The sequence below is a fragment of the Brachyhypopomus gauderio genome, chromosome 3 (genome assembly GCF_052324685.1).
Source record: "Brachyhypopomus gauderio isolate BG-103 chromosome 3, BGAUD_0.2, whole genome shotgun sequence".
NCBI lineage: Eukaryota > Metazoa > Chordata > Actinopteri > Gymnotiformes > Hypopomidae > Brachyhypopomus > Brachyhypopomus gauderio.
In genome coordinates, this window is record NC_135213.1 from 31029961 (window position 1) to 31046494 (window position 16534).

Genomic DNA, 16534 nt, shown 5'->3' on the forward strand with positions numbered 1-16534 from the left:
TTAGCACAATACACACTGAAACTTATTATCCACAGACTTTCTGAAGGTGACAAAATAGCGCATACACGCACACACAGACCCCTAATAAACACATAAATACATGCAAGACTAATAACGTTAAAAAAGTGTTCATATATAAGCATGCAAATATCAGTATTGTAGAGGAGATTGTTAATGCAACTACACACTCATATGCATATACAGACAAAGACACTGCTCCCGTCTGTGTACACACACACACACACACACACTCACACACACGCGCGCGCGCACACACACACACACACTCACACACACGCGGGCGCGTACACACACACACACACACACACACACACACACACACACACAACATGAATCAGGGCCTCCACACACCAAGCATTAGGGAAAATGAGCCATTTGCACACCAATTGTTTTTTCCTCTTTTTCCAAGAGTGTGTGGAGACAGAAGGACACCACCTCCTTCTTTCTCTCCCTCCTCTCTTTCTTTTCTCTTCCCCTCTCCCCCTGCTTCTCTCTGCATGCAGAGGAGAGAGTGAATGGAGGCTGGGAATGAATTAATGAAAGGATGAATGGGGGATGCGATGAGGAGGATGGGCTCTGGGGACCCCCAGAGTCCAGCAGTGCAGGGACCACATGTGCTGTCCATTACCAATGCAAGGCCTGTCACTGGAGGACACACACACACACACACACACACACACACACACACACACACTCTCACACACACACTCACACACACATACACTCTCTCTCTCTCTCTCACACACACACACACACACACACACACACACACACACACACACACTCACTCTCTCTCTCACACACACACTCACACACACACACACACACTCTCACACACACACTCACACACACACACACTCTCACACACACACACACACACACACACTTCAGGTTAGGGAGACTTTTTACATCCATATTCTCCGGACACAGAAGCTGCTGCATGCACATTTGTGTGTGCGCACGTTTGTAGTAACAGTGTGACAGAGGGATGACCATTGGGGGTCACATTCCCTACAAAAAAAAACTGGCGAGAGTGAAAGGAAGAGAAAAAAAACAGAGAAAAAGCCCTGAATTACTCCCATTATGGTCATAAACGCCGAAGCTTCCACCGGAATAAAAATAGGCGCTCCCCGGCAATCTCCAGATCCGAAAACCATCGAACTGCAGTTAAGGCAAATTGGAAAAACAAGAGCAAAAATGCGGGGCGGCGGGCCAAGACAAACGCGTGAAGCGGCCCGGAGCCGCACCAGCGCGACCAGACCCTGGACGGACTGCCTTTCCTGTACTCCCCTCTCCCCCCTCTCTGGCCCAGACACTGCATCAGCAGCCAGGGGACGCACGGTGAAGACAGAGGGGTACGGGCTTTAACCCCTAACCTGCCAGAGAGGAGGAGGAGGCGGACGAGCCTAAGAGAGTAACGTGATCAGCTTCTGAGGACAGGAGGTTACACTGTTGGAAGGTTCCTGAGTTGATGGGATTGAGCGGTAAGTGGGATGTAATTCATGCATGGTGTGGGGTGACTGGGACCTGTGGGAAGATACTGGGCCATACACCATACTGGGCTAGTTGGGACTGACACTATGATATTTGTTTCTGTTGACAAGATTCTGGATGAAAATGATAAGTTTTGTCCTTAAAGGGGATTGATAGCAGCGCTAGTCAGATTCATTTATAGCTCACGCCTGTTTGCAGCATGCAGGCTCTCTAAGACACTGACATTTGCTGCAGGGCCTCCTGGCCTTCCATGTGGACTGAATGCAATTCCTCATTTGGAATATGTAACTAGCAAAGACCGAAAGACAAGTAAGCAACTATTCTGCAGTTTCACACACACACACACACACACACACGCACACGCACACGCACACACACACACTGTGGCTAGACATAATTAATCAATGGCACAAGGCAGCTAGTAAGCCTTAATCAGGCTAATTTCAATGCCCAGATAGTTGTCATTAGCTAATTGTGTTTGTTTATGTGTGTGTTTGTGTTTGTGCAAAGGCTAAAGGAGGGAGGGAGGGACTCACTGGGCCATTCCAGTACGCTGTTCCTGCCTTGTCCTCTAGGAGGAACAGCAGGGACAGAGACAGAGAGACAAACAAATGAAAAAACAAAAAGTAAATCAGAAAAGGTTATGTCCACAGTTTTATGATTCACTGACAGTGGAAATGAATTCATTTTTTCATGATTTTAGCATTAGTGTTTAATCCTATTCTCATTTTATGCCTCTCTCTCTCTCTCTCTCTCTCTCTCTCTCTCTCCTAGTGTCTCCTTTATTATCATTTTATTTCTTGTTTGGTTATCTCAAGAAGCACCTAACAGCTGCCGATGTTGTCTCTGTAAACACGGACGCTCGTGATGGGGTCTACTGGTGTTTATGGTTGAACGGCATTCTCATTAAAGCCGAGCTAGTTCAACAAGACATCTCTTCCCCCTGTTGGTGTCTCAGGCCTCTTTTGGCTCACAGACGCATACTCTGACACAAACGAATGGAGCTCACCGAGACTCTTGCCATGGCCGGAAACATCTTGCTCCAGATGAGGAGAGGAAAGAAGCGTGAAGTAGAGGGATGAGCCAGAGTTGCTTCTGGAACATCTTCAACCGTGCTAGACAGCTTACGCACAAACAGAACACACTCACGTGTGCTCACACGCGCACAGGCGCACGTGCTTGTTCGAGTGTATGAAATCACACACAGACACACATGCGGAATAACGTGCACAAACCCGTTGACTGACATAAACTTGAACATATTACAAAAGGATATTCACACACAGACATTCATACACACATGCACACATACACACACAATATTTATTTTAAGCTGTGCACGGGCCCAACGATAGGGTCTCACCTCATCTGATGTGGCAACTAGCTGTGGTCAACCTCTCCGAATACGTCTAAACCACCAAATGATGAATCACCTTTCTGAGCAGTTCTGAGTCACTGGGAGGGAACTGAAGAGAGACGGAAGGCAAACAGAAAGAGGAGACGCAAAGATGCAGAGACCCACGGCTGCAGGTTTACAACTGTACGGCACTGTGTAGTGAACTGTACTGTGTAGTGTATTGTGTAATGTACTGTACTGTGTAGTGAACTGTACTGTGTAGTGTACTGTGTAGTGTACTGTACTGTGTAGTGTACTGTACTGTACTGTGTATTGTGTAGTGTCCTGTTCTGTGTAGTGTACTGTACTGTACTGTGTATTGTGTAGTGTCCTGTTCTGTGTAGTGTACTGTACTGTGTACTGTACTGCACTGTGTAGTGCACTATAGTAAGAACATCGTCATCTGAGTTGAGCAAGCACTTTGGTTAATGAACAAATTTGTACAAAATTCACAAATGTAACTATATATTGAATTTAATTTTCAAATAAAGTGCTTTTTTAAGTGACTGGGAATCCAGCATTTCTTGATTTGTTTTAAATAATCATTCCTATATATTGTTCTTTTGAAAAGGAATATAATAAATATATTCAAATGAATCAAGTATATTCAAATGAATCTACTGTGACAAATGCAAACTCAATTGGATTTATAATACCATGCATATTACACATTATTACATATATATTACATATATATTACATATTACACATTTATAGGCTTCAAATCTATCTATCTATCTATCTATCTATCTATCTATCTATCTATCTATCTATCTATCTATCTATCTATCTATCTATCTATCTATCTATCTATCTATCTATCTATCTATCTATCTATCTATCTATCTATCCAGATACCCGCCAATCACCAGTCACCCCTCCTATCTGCCCCTCCCTCCACCCCATCTCCTTTTCTCCCTGTGTGAGGAGGCCACTCTTTCTGCTTGGCCATGTCTATGAGAGACCCAGCAGGCCTTTAATAGACTGGGGAATAGGGAGGAGCTGGTTAAATGGGCTCAGTTAACAACACAATGCCGAGGGTCAGCTGAGCCACTGCACCCTGCTGCCGAGCTGGCCTCCAGACCCGGCTCTCCCAGCTGCTCCTACTTGACACAGTCAATGCACAATCAACTGACTCTGGATCAGTGCGGCTGCCATGGCCACGCTGGCGCAGGCAGGCCGGAGATGAGATTAGGCAGTTGTGAGATCAGTTAGTGCACGCAGACGTGGTTTGTTAAGGAGCCATCTGGGCGGATAATGGAGCCGTTTGGTTTCATTCGAACAGGTCTAGGGTCAGATCCGGGTGCTTTGGACATTTGGTCTGTGGAGTGCTTGTGGTTTAGAGGAGGAGAAAGTTAGATGATCCAGGAGCTGTTGTTGGGAATGAAGAGTATGATGAAGAGGTGTGCGAGGATGAGGAGGGGGGCTGTGGATATGTGGGTGCCCAAGACCGGCTGCATGACTTAAAATGGTAATGTGGCTAATAACGGGGGAGGTCTGAAAGAGCGGTGGGCATTATGCAAATGAGCTCATCAACATGGCTAGCGTTTTTAGGGAAGTATGACTTTAAAGACTGAGATTGTTCAAACAGAGGGACTGTTATCTCTATCTCACTGTGGAACCTGACATGATTATGATGAATATAAATAAGAATTAAAAGTGAAATTAAAATGAGATTAAATCAGAAAGTGTCTGAGATGATACATGCTTGAACACACACACACACACACACACACACACACACACACACACACACACACACACACACACAACCTGAAGGGCCAGCAGACTTCTTAGTCAGTCCAAGGGTGTTGATCCAGCATGGTGCCCACAACACTTGTTCCCCCTTATTCACTGACTCACAACCCAGGGGCTTCATTGTGAATGAGCCTCCCACTGGGACCCGCTCACACACACACACACACACACATGCATGCACACACACACACACACACACACGCTGTGTCATATTACACACGTGAGCACACACAGTGTAATATGAACGTTATATCAAGAGAGGCGTTGTATAGGTTTAAGTGCGCTCATGCTCATTAAACCGCCGGACAGGCTTAGACACGCTTATTAAACCCCTGGTATCTAGGCAACACACACACACACACACACACACGGGCCGTGTGATTTAGAGATGAGAAGATGGTGGTGGTATAGTCTGCGCTGCTGGGATCATGTCCACTTGGGTGGATTCACCGTTACTTCTTGTGTTCATTCATGAGCGTTTATATGTGCTATTTTTAATTGATTTGTACAAGATCATCACAGTGTGGGATCAGTCGTGTGGCAGGCCCAGGAGCCGCCATAAGGACAAGGGCTGCACAATTAGATGTCTACGCTCATACCAAATCCATGTGGATATGATTTTCCACTAATCTATATTTACCGTCAGCATGTCCAGCTCATTTAAATATCATTGACAGATATGCAAAAGTACTATAGCATCATTGCAAACACAAAAAGAGATGTGAGATGCATGCATAAACACACACACACACACACACACACACATATATATATATATACAAGTGTCGGACGAGTGCCGGTTAAAACCCAAAGCCAGAAGATGGGGAATGGTGTGTTTGTTGTGGGTATTAGGAGCTAAACGGCTTAGCAGCTAGCAGACGTGCTTCCCTGGGGGAGTGTGGAAGTGTGTGTGTGTGTGTGTGTGTGTGTGTGTGTGTGTGTGTGTGTGTGTGTGCACATGTCCAAAAATTTTTGAGTCACAGCCAGATTGTGAGGTATGAGCCAAGCCCATGCAGAGTGAGGCAGTGAGGCCCCACAGGGGGAGGGAGAGAGACCAAGCAAGGAGCAGGGATTTGACCATAAAAGAGGAGCTGCAGGTGTGCAGAGCTGGGGGAGTGTGTGTGTGTGTGTGTGTGTGTGTGTGTGTGTGTGTGTGTGTGTGTGTGTGTGTGTGTGTGTAAGAGTTTGCACAGAGTCAAGGGAGTCGCTCCACATGTTTGTGTAAGAATGTGTTACGTTTAAGCAGGCTTTGTGGCCCCTCTCCAAAGCCCAACATATGCTTAAGGTACCTTCTTCCTCAAAGTCATCACCCTGCTAGAAAGACAATAACGAATATATAAATAAACATGTTAAACATGTTTCTTTATGATTTTTAGTGATTCGGTCAGCAAGTGACAAGATGGATCATGGACTTAAGAGTTGGTAATTGAGTTAAAAAAAACAAAACGTTCAAACAAAAACCTGCATTATGTGTTTATCTCCTTCCTTTTTACTAAGACGCTGAGACAAGCTGAGGAAGATGTGGGCATTAGCCCAGACAGCCCGCCGATCTGTGCATCCCACGACTGACTGACACGTCCATTATCCCACGTATTTGAATTACGTCCTACTGGAACACAAACATTTCTACAACACGAACACCACAGATTGAAGGTTGACTCCAGTCATCACTCGTTCTGCAATGATGGCTGAGAAATAAAGTGATCTGAAGTGGGACCAGATTTGTTTCTGGGAGAGCTCACCGAAGGAAGAAAAGCCCTATCTATCTAGGCATCTGTTATCTATATTGGCTCCTAATTTGCCTTGGTAACACCTGCGCACCTCTCTGAAACTGGGGTGGTTTCCACAAGTTAGCTGATCAAGTGATCTGTCAGCTGCATCAATTTCACATTGGAGGACTGATTCAATCTGTACAACTGCCGTTGACTATTTTAATACTGGCATGCTTGAAAATGATTTATAAAATCTAGTTCTAAAGTGCAGATGAAGGTTGTCTATTGCTTATCACGGACAAAGTCTTGCATCCGATGTGAATTTTGACACTTTGTCATAGAAGATTATTCATATTCTGTGTTTGAAAGCTGCCCCTTCCGATCCACTTTAGATGTTTTTGTGTTTCTAAATTTGACATGAGTCTGTTTTCTACTGTAGTGCCAATTGGTTACTGATGCTGTGTTAGGCCATTTCACGACTTCCTGGATGCCTGAGACTGTCCATCAATGGAGACTTTCCACTTCCTTGTCCACCAGGACGGTATTGGGAATCAGGACCTGGACATGTCTGTGGCAACAACAGGTCCTCATCATAATTCCGTCACTAAATATCTCTGCTCCGTGCAAGTGTCTGACACATTGTATTATTTAGAGTTGGTTCGACTGTTTTTAGCATTTCTCGAACATCATAGGACATATTCCAATGCCAAGCGCCGCCAATGAGAATGATAGCTGAAGCAGTGGCTTCGCTCCTTTTGAGTAGGCCCAGGCACGGTTAGCGAACTGTGCTGAGGAACCTGTGCTGAGAAACCTGTGCTGGGCACGGTTAGCAAACTGTGCTGAGAAACCTGTGCTGAGAAACCTTTGCTGGGTGCAGTTAGCTAACTGTGCTCAGAAACCTCTGTTGATCACTTTTTGTGTTGTGCTGTGCTGAGCAAGTTTTGTGTTGTGCTGTGTTGTGTTCATGTGGAAAAATAACTGGAACTGTTATCTAACAGCTTGACACATAAACCAGACTGTGTGTGTGTGTGTGTGTGTGTGTGTGTGTGTGTGTGTGTGTGTGTGTGTGTGTGTGTGTGTGTGTGTGTGTGTGTGTGTGTGTGTGTGTGTGTGTGTGTGTGTGTGTTTGTCTTGGAGCAGTTAAAGGTCTTTTTCTTATTTTTCTTATCTAAGACTAAAATACAGATGCACTTATTGGCTGCTTTAACAGAATCACCATGCGGATGCCGAGTCCCCATTTTCTCTCAGCACACTGTCGGTTTTTATGGTATGGATTTCACTAGGTGTTGGAAACATTCCTTTGAGATGTCGTCCATGCTGACATAATTTCCGATGATGTGTTGGCTACACACTTATGCTGTGAATCTCACACTGTACCGTGTCTCTGTAGTGGATTCAGATCTGGAGAGTGGAGGGGCCACTGAAGACCACTCCTCATCATAGTCATGGAACCAGTCTGACATGAGTTGTGCTATCTGCTCACTGCGGTTATAAAGATCGGTTAGCCCAACCTGTCAGCTTGTCAAATTACCTGTCAACCTGAGCCAGTCTGGCCATTCTGCTCACTCATAAACAAGGTGTTTGTACCCCCAGGAAGTGGCACTCGCTGGACAGGATGTTTGTTTTTTACACCAATCTGTGTAAACTCTAAAAACTGTTGAGCCTGAATCTCCCAGGAGATCAGCAGTTTCATGAAATACTCGAACCAGCAAGTCTGGAACCAACAACCGCTCCATGGTCAGTCACTCAAGTCACATTCTTACTTTATTCTGAGGTTTGATAGGAACATTAACTGAAGGTGTGTTGCATGATTGTTTTGTATTGTGCTGCTGTCACAGGTTTCTATTATATAATTGCTGTCTCACCCTTCCAGTGGGTTGTCATATATTTTTTCTCACACTTGGGCCTTCTACCAAAGTCTTGGGAGTTTGAAGGTGCAACACAGTATGTTGTGCTGCTCCTAGGACTGCACTCTTCCGTCTGAACTAAGAAGATGAAGCCACACCTTCAGCTTCAGAGGCCCAAGAGCCCCCATCACTGCTGGGACAACCTTGGTGTTAACCTTACATATTCTCCCCATTTCTTCAGTCCTTTGCATATTTACAATATTTATATTTAGTTCATTTTCTTTTATATTTCTTCCTTTAGATGTTTCTTCCTCACATTGTTTTACACTCCTAACCTCTGTGGTTTTCCGCTATCGTAGATACTATCACGTTGACTGGTTGTTAACCATTACATGCTTGTTTGTCTGGATCTGGCGGTTCAACTGGACTTCAGCATTGCTGTTCTGTGCTCAAGGATGAAGAGGTAGCAAAAATCGCAGTAATACACAAGGTTTCCAGAGACCAAGGTTTTTTTAATCAGATTTGTACAAGTGGTGTTACTGTAGTAATATAGTATGGTGTAACTGCAGTAATGTAGTGTGGTGTAACTGTAGTAATGTAGTGTGGTGATACTGTAGTAATGTAGTATGGTGTAACTGTAGTAATGTAGTGTGGTGTTACTGTAGTAATGTAGTGTGGTGTAACTGTAGTAATGTATTATGGTGTAACTAGTAATGTAGTGTGGTGTTACTGTAGTAATGTAGTGTGGTGTTACTGTAGTATGGTGTAACTGTAGTAATGCAGTGTGGTGTTATTTTAGTAATATAGTATGGTGTAACTGTAGTAATATAGTATGGTGTAACTGTAGTAATGTAGTGTGGTGTTACTGTAGTAATGTAGTATGATGCAACTGTAGTAATGTAGTGTGGTGTTACTGTAGTAATGTAGTATGGTGCAACTAGTAATGTAGTGTGGTGTTACTGTAGTATTGTGTAACTGTAGTAATGCAGTGTGGTGTTATTTTAGTAATGTAGTATGGTGTAACTGTAGTAATATAGTATTGTGTAACTGTAGTAATGTAGTGTGGTGTTACTGTAGTAATGTAGTATGGTGCAACTGTAGTAATGTAGTGTGGTGTTACTGTAGTAATGTAGTGTGGTGTTACTGTAGTATTGTGTAACTGTAGTAATGCAGTGTGGTGTTATTTTAGTAATGTAGTATGGTGTAACTGTAGTAATATAGTATTGTGTAACTGTAGTAATGTAGTGTGGTGTTACTGTAGTAATGTAGTATGGTGCAACTGTAGTAATGTAGTGTGGTGTTACTGTAGTAATGTAGTGTGGTGTTACTGTAGTATTGTGTAACTGTAGTAATGCAGTGTGGTGTTATTTTAGTAATGTAGTATGGTGTAACTGTAGCAATGTGGTATGGTGTTAGTGTGCTTAATATGAAGACCAGAAAACCACCAGTACATTAGTAGGACTGTTATCATTAATTCAGTGGTAATTCAGTGGTCACTCACCTAATGTCAAATTAGTTTGTTTCTTTGTTTATTATAATTGTTGTTGTTGTTGTTATTCCAATACCATAGCCATTCTGATCAATAAAACACCCAAGCCATCAGAGTGTTCACTGTTTTATCTGGAGATGTGGTGTTTGTGAACCTGGTGAGGTCTTGTGATTCTTCACACACAGCCAGCATGATCGGAACATGCTACGACAACAGAAGCCCACTGGACTCATAGGATGATTTTTTCATTAATCGCCACCTAAAGACACAGCTTAGTGTCCATAGTTAGGAGTTGCAGTTAACACAGAAACATGAAAAACGCACACAGCAAAATAGTGGACATCAAAGTAGAACAATGTACAAATAAATGTATTTCTTATCAAAATGCACTTTGTGTTAATATTAAAGTTGGGGCTGACACAACAGGATAGAGATTACGGCACTTGCACTTAAAGGTTCACTCACGCTTACCACGTTCTGTTAAGTGATCAGCACACGTTCTTTGCCAAACCAGTTTCTCAAAAAGCTGCAAGTAGATAAATCAGTGCTGCCATCTCAGAACCAGCCCACCCATTCTAGACCCACCAACTCTAGACCCGCCCACCCTAGACCCACACACCCTAGACCCGCCAACTCTAGACCCGCTCACTCTAGACCCACACACCCTAGACCCGCCAACTCTAGACCCGCCCATGCTAGACCCGCCCACCCTAGACGCACTGGAGGAACTGAGTCTCCACGTCTCCACTGAAGTGGCTAGACTATAATAACATAAAACATGGACTGGTTACTAGTTGGGCTGCCCAGTGGAGGAGGTTTCTCCCTACATCCTGCCCAGTGGAGGAGGTTTCCCCTACATCCTGCCCAGTGGAGGAGGTTTCTCCCTACATCCTGCCCAGTGGAGGAGGTTTCTCCCTACATCCTGCCCAGTGGAGGAGGTTTCTCCCTACATCCTGCCCAGTGGAGGAGGTTTCTCCCTACATCCTGCCCAGTGGAGGAGGTTTCTCCCTACATCCTGCCCAGTGGAGGAGGTTTCCCCTACATCCTGCCCAGTGGAGGAGGTTTCCCCTACATCCTGCCCAGTGGAGGAGTTTCTCCCTACATCCTGCCCAGTGGAGGAGGTTTCTCCCTACATCCTGCCCAGTGGAGGAGGTTCCTCCCTACATCTTGCCCAGTGGAGGAGTTTCTCCCTACATCCTGCCCAGTGGAGGAGGTTTCCCCTAAATCCTGCCCAGTGGAGGAGGTTTCTCCCTACATCCTGCCCAGTGGAGGAGGTTTCCCCTACATCCTGCCCAGTGGAGGAGTTTCTCCCTACATCCTGCCCAGTGGAGGAGGTTTCTCCCTAAATCCTGCCCAGTGGAGGAGTTTCTCCCTAAATCCTGCCCAGTGGAGGAGGTTTCCCCTACATCCTGCCCAGTGGAGGAGTTTCTCCCTAAATCCTGCCCAGTGGAGGAGGTTTCTTCCTACATCCTGCCCAGTGGAGGAGGTTTCCCCTAAATCCTGCCCAGTGGAGGAGTTTCTCCCTAAATCCTGCCCAGTGGAGGAGGTTTCTCCCTACATCCTGCCCAGTGGAGGAGGTTTCCCCTAAATCCTGCCCAGTGGAGGAGGTTTCTCCTACATCCTGCCCAGTGGAGGAGGTTTCTCCTACATCCTGCCCAGTGGAGGAGTTTCTCCCTAAATCCTGCCCAGGGAGTTTTTCCTTGCCACTCTCTCCGTTGGCTTGCTCATCAGGGATCCAAACCCAAACATTTATAAAGCAAAGTCGCTTTGTGACGCATGTTGTCAAATGACTTATACACTGTAAATAAGTGGACGTTTGATCAGTTGAAAGCAATCAGTTCTCAGCTCTTCTGGAAGAAACTATTGAACAAGGATAGGCAGGCTACGAAGGAGGTAAGCTATGTCAAAAGATTAAAAGGTTAACAGCAACAGATCTGTAATAGACAACAGTAACATATTGGGTGAGTGCCTCAACAGTCATACATCTTATACTGAGGTCTGAAACCAGTAAACCTTTACAGTAGGAGTTCCTGTAGAACAGGAACAACAGGTAGTGAGAGGCACTAACAATACCAAGGTCATAGGTTTGATTCCCTAGGGCAGTGGTTCTCAAACTGTGGTACGCGTACCACTGGTGGTACGCAGAGCACCCCGCGGTGGTACGCCAGATGAGCTCGGAAAATAAAAGATGCTTTGAATTTTTTTTTTTTTTTTTTTTTTTTTTTTTACATAACACATTTTTTTAATTAAAACAGAATTATGACAAGTCCTGAAATTCAGAAACTAAAAGGGATGACTCGTATTATTTGCGGAGAAAATGTCGCTAAACAGCTCGATCTGGTGCATCTTTCAAACGACACAGTCACTCGCAGAATTGATGAAATGGCGAACAACGTCAGACAAACATTGACCGAGAGAATTAAAATGAGTAAATGCTTCTCACTGCAGTTAGATGAATCCATAGATGTCGCAGATTTAGCCAACTTGCTCGTTTCCGTGCGATATGAGTATGAGGGCATGTCGCACGAAGACTTTTTGTGCTGTAAACCCCTACCAACACGAACTACAGGAGAACTACATTATAACATATGTGTGTAATGAGCAGGGTTGCCAACTTTCACGCATTGAGCGTGAGACACACGCATTTGACCGTCTTCACACGCCACACATCCGATTTCTCACGCCGACAAAAAAAATCTAGTTTATTTACCTCTGATCCACATCTATGATTCAATGAGTTACTAGTTCGCTCTGGCACCAACCACCGCGATATAATACTTATCTTGTGTCCATTTTACATCCTCCCGGTAACAATTTACGTTCGCTAACCCCCCGTCAACAACTTAAACTCGCCAAACAGCTTTTTCTTTTTTTTTTTTTGGAGGGGGGGGGGGGGGGGTGGTACGTGGAGGTTTTTCGTTTGACAGTTGGTGGTACTTTGTGTAAAAAGTTTGAGAACCACTGCCCTAGGGAATGACAGGGAGTAAACCTGCTGGCAAGGTGCTTCAGAAGAACTTCAGCCAAATGTTGAAAATGAAATGAAGAGTTGAGTTTCTATCTTGAGTTATGCACACAAGGTGCACTGACACCATGTTGAATTCATGCTTGTGGCTCCATCCCCCTCTGTCCTCCATTTCTGTCTCTTCAACAATATTTCCTGCACTACACATATTGTCTATAAGATAAAGACCTATGTCCAAAAGATTCTGTTTCTCTGAAAACTTTGTGTACTTCACAACAGTTCATACAATATGTGTATATATATATATATATATATATATATATATATATATATATATATATATATATATATATATATATATAGACAGTGAGAAGTATACATATATACTTAGTATATATATATAGACGTACATATACTTAGTATATATAGATATATACTTCTTCAAGCTGGCAAGAAATAATCAAGCAGGAGTTGCAATGTTTCAGTTTGAATGTCGGAGTCAATTTTGCATGAAGCTGGTTCTTTCCTTCACTAGACCAGGAAAAGTCAAGTACAGGAAGCAAAATCTCTCCTTCCTAAAATGGGAGAGCCGCTCATGGAGACTTGTTTCTTCTGACTGCCTGGCCTCACGCTAGTGCTTTTGTAACTTCTCAGGTTTTCTTCCTTTTTTTTTTATCTTCCTATATGTTGTTTGAAATAATTTTACAGCTACACTTACAAATAATCATGATTTGAATTGTACACTTTAGGAAATAACAAACATAGTTTTAACAGAAATTAATATTTGAACATCGGTTCGTTTGAATATGTTATATACGAATGCTGAGCGCACTATGAGAATTCGAATGCAAACTTGCAAGTCAGCCCATCTCTAAATACTTCAGGCTGGTCCAGCGTCTCCTGCAGAAGCACACCTCAGGCATGTCTTCCCCTCCAGGGTATGTGTGTGTGTGTGTGTGTGTGTGTGTGTGTGTGTGTGTGTGTGTGTGCGATCCAAGCTGAGAACAGTGGCTTGTATTGTTCATCAGTACCCCACCCTGCTGCAGATCAAGTTAAGGTCTTGCCCACATATTTCCACCTTTAGGGAAATCTGATCTCACTTAATTACCCAAGCTCCCTCTATGTAACCACATACACTAGTTACACAGATTGGATGCTTCAGTCTAACATTGTGATTAATCTAATAAAAACTTGATTTGTGTGTTTTTTTTTCCCTCATTGAATGCTGATATGTAAATAGGTAAGCAAATTTCTCCATGTATGTCTGCAAGGCCAGTACAGCAGCTTGAAACATGAGTGTTCTGAGTCTCCGCCTGAGAAGGTTCCTTCAGGTCATTCGCTAGAGCATGACTTATGCCAAACAAGAGGTTGGAGCCCTGATTTGGGCGAACGCCCATATCTCTGGAGCCACGACTTAGATCAGAGTTCACTGATGTACATCAGCCCTATGGATCGCAGGAAAGGTCAAAGGTCAAAGGTAGGTGTGCTGTCACACAGACTGCTGTACATCAATGACTTCTAGAAAGCATGTTAATCCCTTGAAGAGCAGCTCTGTCTTGAGGTACACCAGCAAACTATGAGTGATGTTGGACGACTTAGCAGATGCAACAGGTCTGAAGAGCCACAACCATTCATTCTGTTTCAGAATCATAACTCAAGAAAAACAACTGGACAAATCAGCATAAAGCCCTGTACTTCTCAACCAATCAACACCAGACCCCGCCTATCATACACCATCTCTAGGCCTATCACATTCTTAAAACGCAGTGACCATCTACATTCAGAGCATGTCCTCCACAGTGACAATAAGCTAGTATACAGCTGAAGTGGCGATTTGAGAGCAGATGAATAATGTTCACTTTGAAAATAACAAAGACAAAGAATGGCACACAAAGAATGTGTGTGTGTGTGTGTGTGTGTGTGTGTGTGTGTGTGTGTGTGTGTGTGTGTGTGTGTGTGTGTGTGTGAAAAGAAACTAGCTGTGTCTGTAAAAGAAAATGGAAGAGTTTTACTTTTTGTTTGTCCTTGAAGTTATGACCTCATTTTGAATTATATGTTGTCAATCAATAAAGCCTGGAATCAAACTAGCCCCTCCCACTTTCTCCTCCTCCTCAGCCTTTATTTTCTCCAACAGCCAATTAGCATTACGTTAATGATCTCTCAATAGCCTGCTCACTAAAACCCTGACGTATGGAGGGTTCACAAGTCATTAAAACCCACCTGCCCACCACAAAATACTCTCTCTCTCTCTCTGTACCTCACAAACACACACACACACACACACACACACACACACACACACACACACACACACACACACACACACACACACACACACACACAACCTCACTTCTAGATCAGGTTGGATTAGGTCTATGCAGAACTGGGTGCTCGGTTTGGTGTTCTGATGTAAGGGCGTCTTGGCTGGGGGGTAAAGGACAGTTCTGGCATGCACTAATGTCTCCATGTTCTGTCCTCTGGCTTTTTACACCTGTTCTCTCTTCTCTGGTGTTCTTTCCCTTTCTACACTAAATTTAGGCATGTGTGTGTAAGAAAGACAGACAGACAGAAAGAGAGAGAGAGAGAGAGAGAGAGAGAGAGAGAGAACTGTGAGGACTCATCAACCCCTTCACTCTCTTTCTCTATTGCTTGTATTCTGTTCCATAGTTTGAGTACAAGGAAACTTCCACCTTATTCATTCTGAATCAGTCACTGATTTCTTCCATCGATGTGAAGTTTCCACTGACAAACACTTTGTGTGCCGTAGGTGGGTACAGTTGAGACTAAGGTCATTTTGCTAATTTTTTATGCCTTACATAGATGTTCCTCTGGGATGCAAAACACTCGAAATGTTTCCCAGTGTCTGTACACTTGTTTGTTTATTGGGTGCAATTATTAAGCATGAATTCCAACACAAATACATTAAGTCTGTAAATAATTTGTCACAATACAATCAAAATATCTTATTCCTGGTTAAAGGTTAAAGTGAAAACGGAAAAGGTGAGCTTAAATTTAAAAATGCACATTTTCCTTCCACAGTTCTGGGTTCACTCCTCAGACTCTAACAGATTAATTTAAGACATTGGCAAAAACACATTTAAAGCATTATCCAGGAAGTGGACTAAAATGTGTCAAAGACTACCATTATGGGAGGAATATATCAGCAGGAACTAAGACAGTTTACAAGATGCAGATCACTGGTAAGCCTCAAGAACAGGAATTCCAGGTTGCAGTTAGCACATTAAAAAGGTTCACATCCACAGTTCACACCAGAAATTGTAGAGCGTCGGATAACCTGCCCCGGTCATGGAACAAAGTACCTGGGAAGTAGAAAAAAAAGAAGCTGCTTGTGATCCAGAGCATATCTGGAGCACCACTTACTGAGACGGGCTGTGAGGCGTAGGTTCCTGAGCCAAGCCAAAGCAACCTGAACCAGCCACGAATGTTCCAGATGCTTCTGCAAAGCATCGTTTGAGAAGACACCTCATGCCTGCTGCTGTCTGCAGGACAGTCAGTGATTACAGACTCTGCAACCAAGTACAAGCCATGCTATCTATTTCACGTCATGATAATTACTTATAGGTTCTTGGATGTCCATGAATCCTATGTGGGTCTCCAACTATATATATATGTTTTTAACCATTGTATAAAGCAAACATTTCATGTGCAGGTGTACGGAGCTGAAACAAGAACCTTCTTCTCTTCTCAGTTGCTTCCAGAATGTAAGTCTAGAGGAAAGGTTTTCAAGAGGCATCGGAGGAAACATGACATTGGGACAACAGTGAACGGAGGATGGGGGGGGGGGGGGGGGGGGGGGGGGGGGGGGGGTGGATTCCGGAACTTTGAGACCATCTC

The 16534-nt window shown here is 43.8% G+C and overlaps 1 long non-coding RNA gene across 2 annotated transcripts; it reads left to right on the forward strand.

Annotated features, from left to right (window-relative positions):
* Positions 1–1189: 1189 nt before the first annotated feature.
* LOC143509815 (uncharacterized) lies at positions 1190–3417 on the forward strand. 2 transcript variants are annotated; one of them, XR_013129789.1, is made up of 2 exons: positions 1190–2141; positions 2290–3417. It is a non-coding gene; the product is annotated as an uncharacterized LOC143509815 (long non-coding RNA). The 2 variants fall into 2 exon arrangements; XR_013129790.1 differs by having other exon boundaries at positions 1190–1505.
* Positions 3418–16534: the final 13117 nt, after the last annotated feature.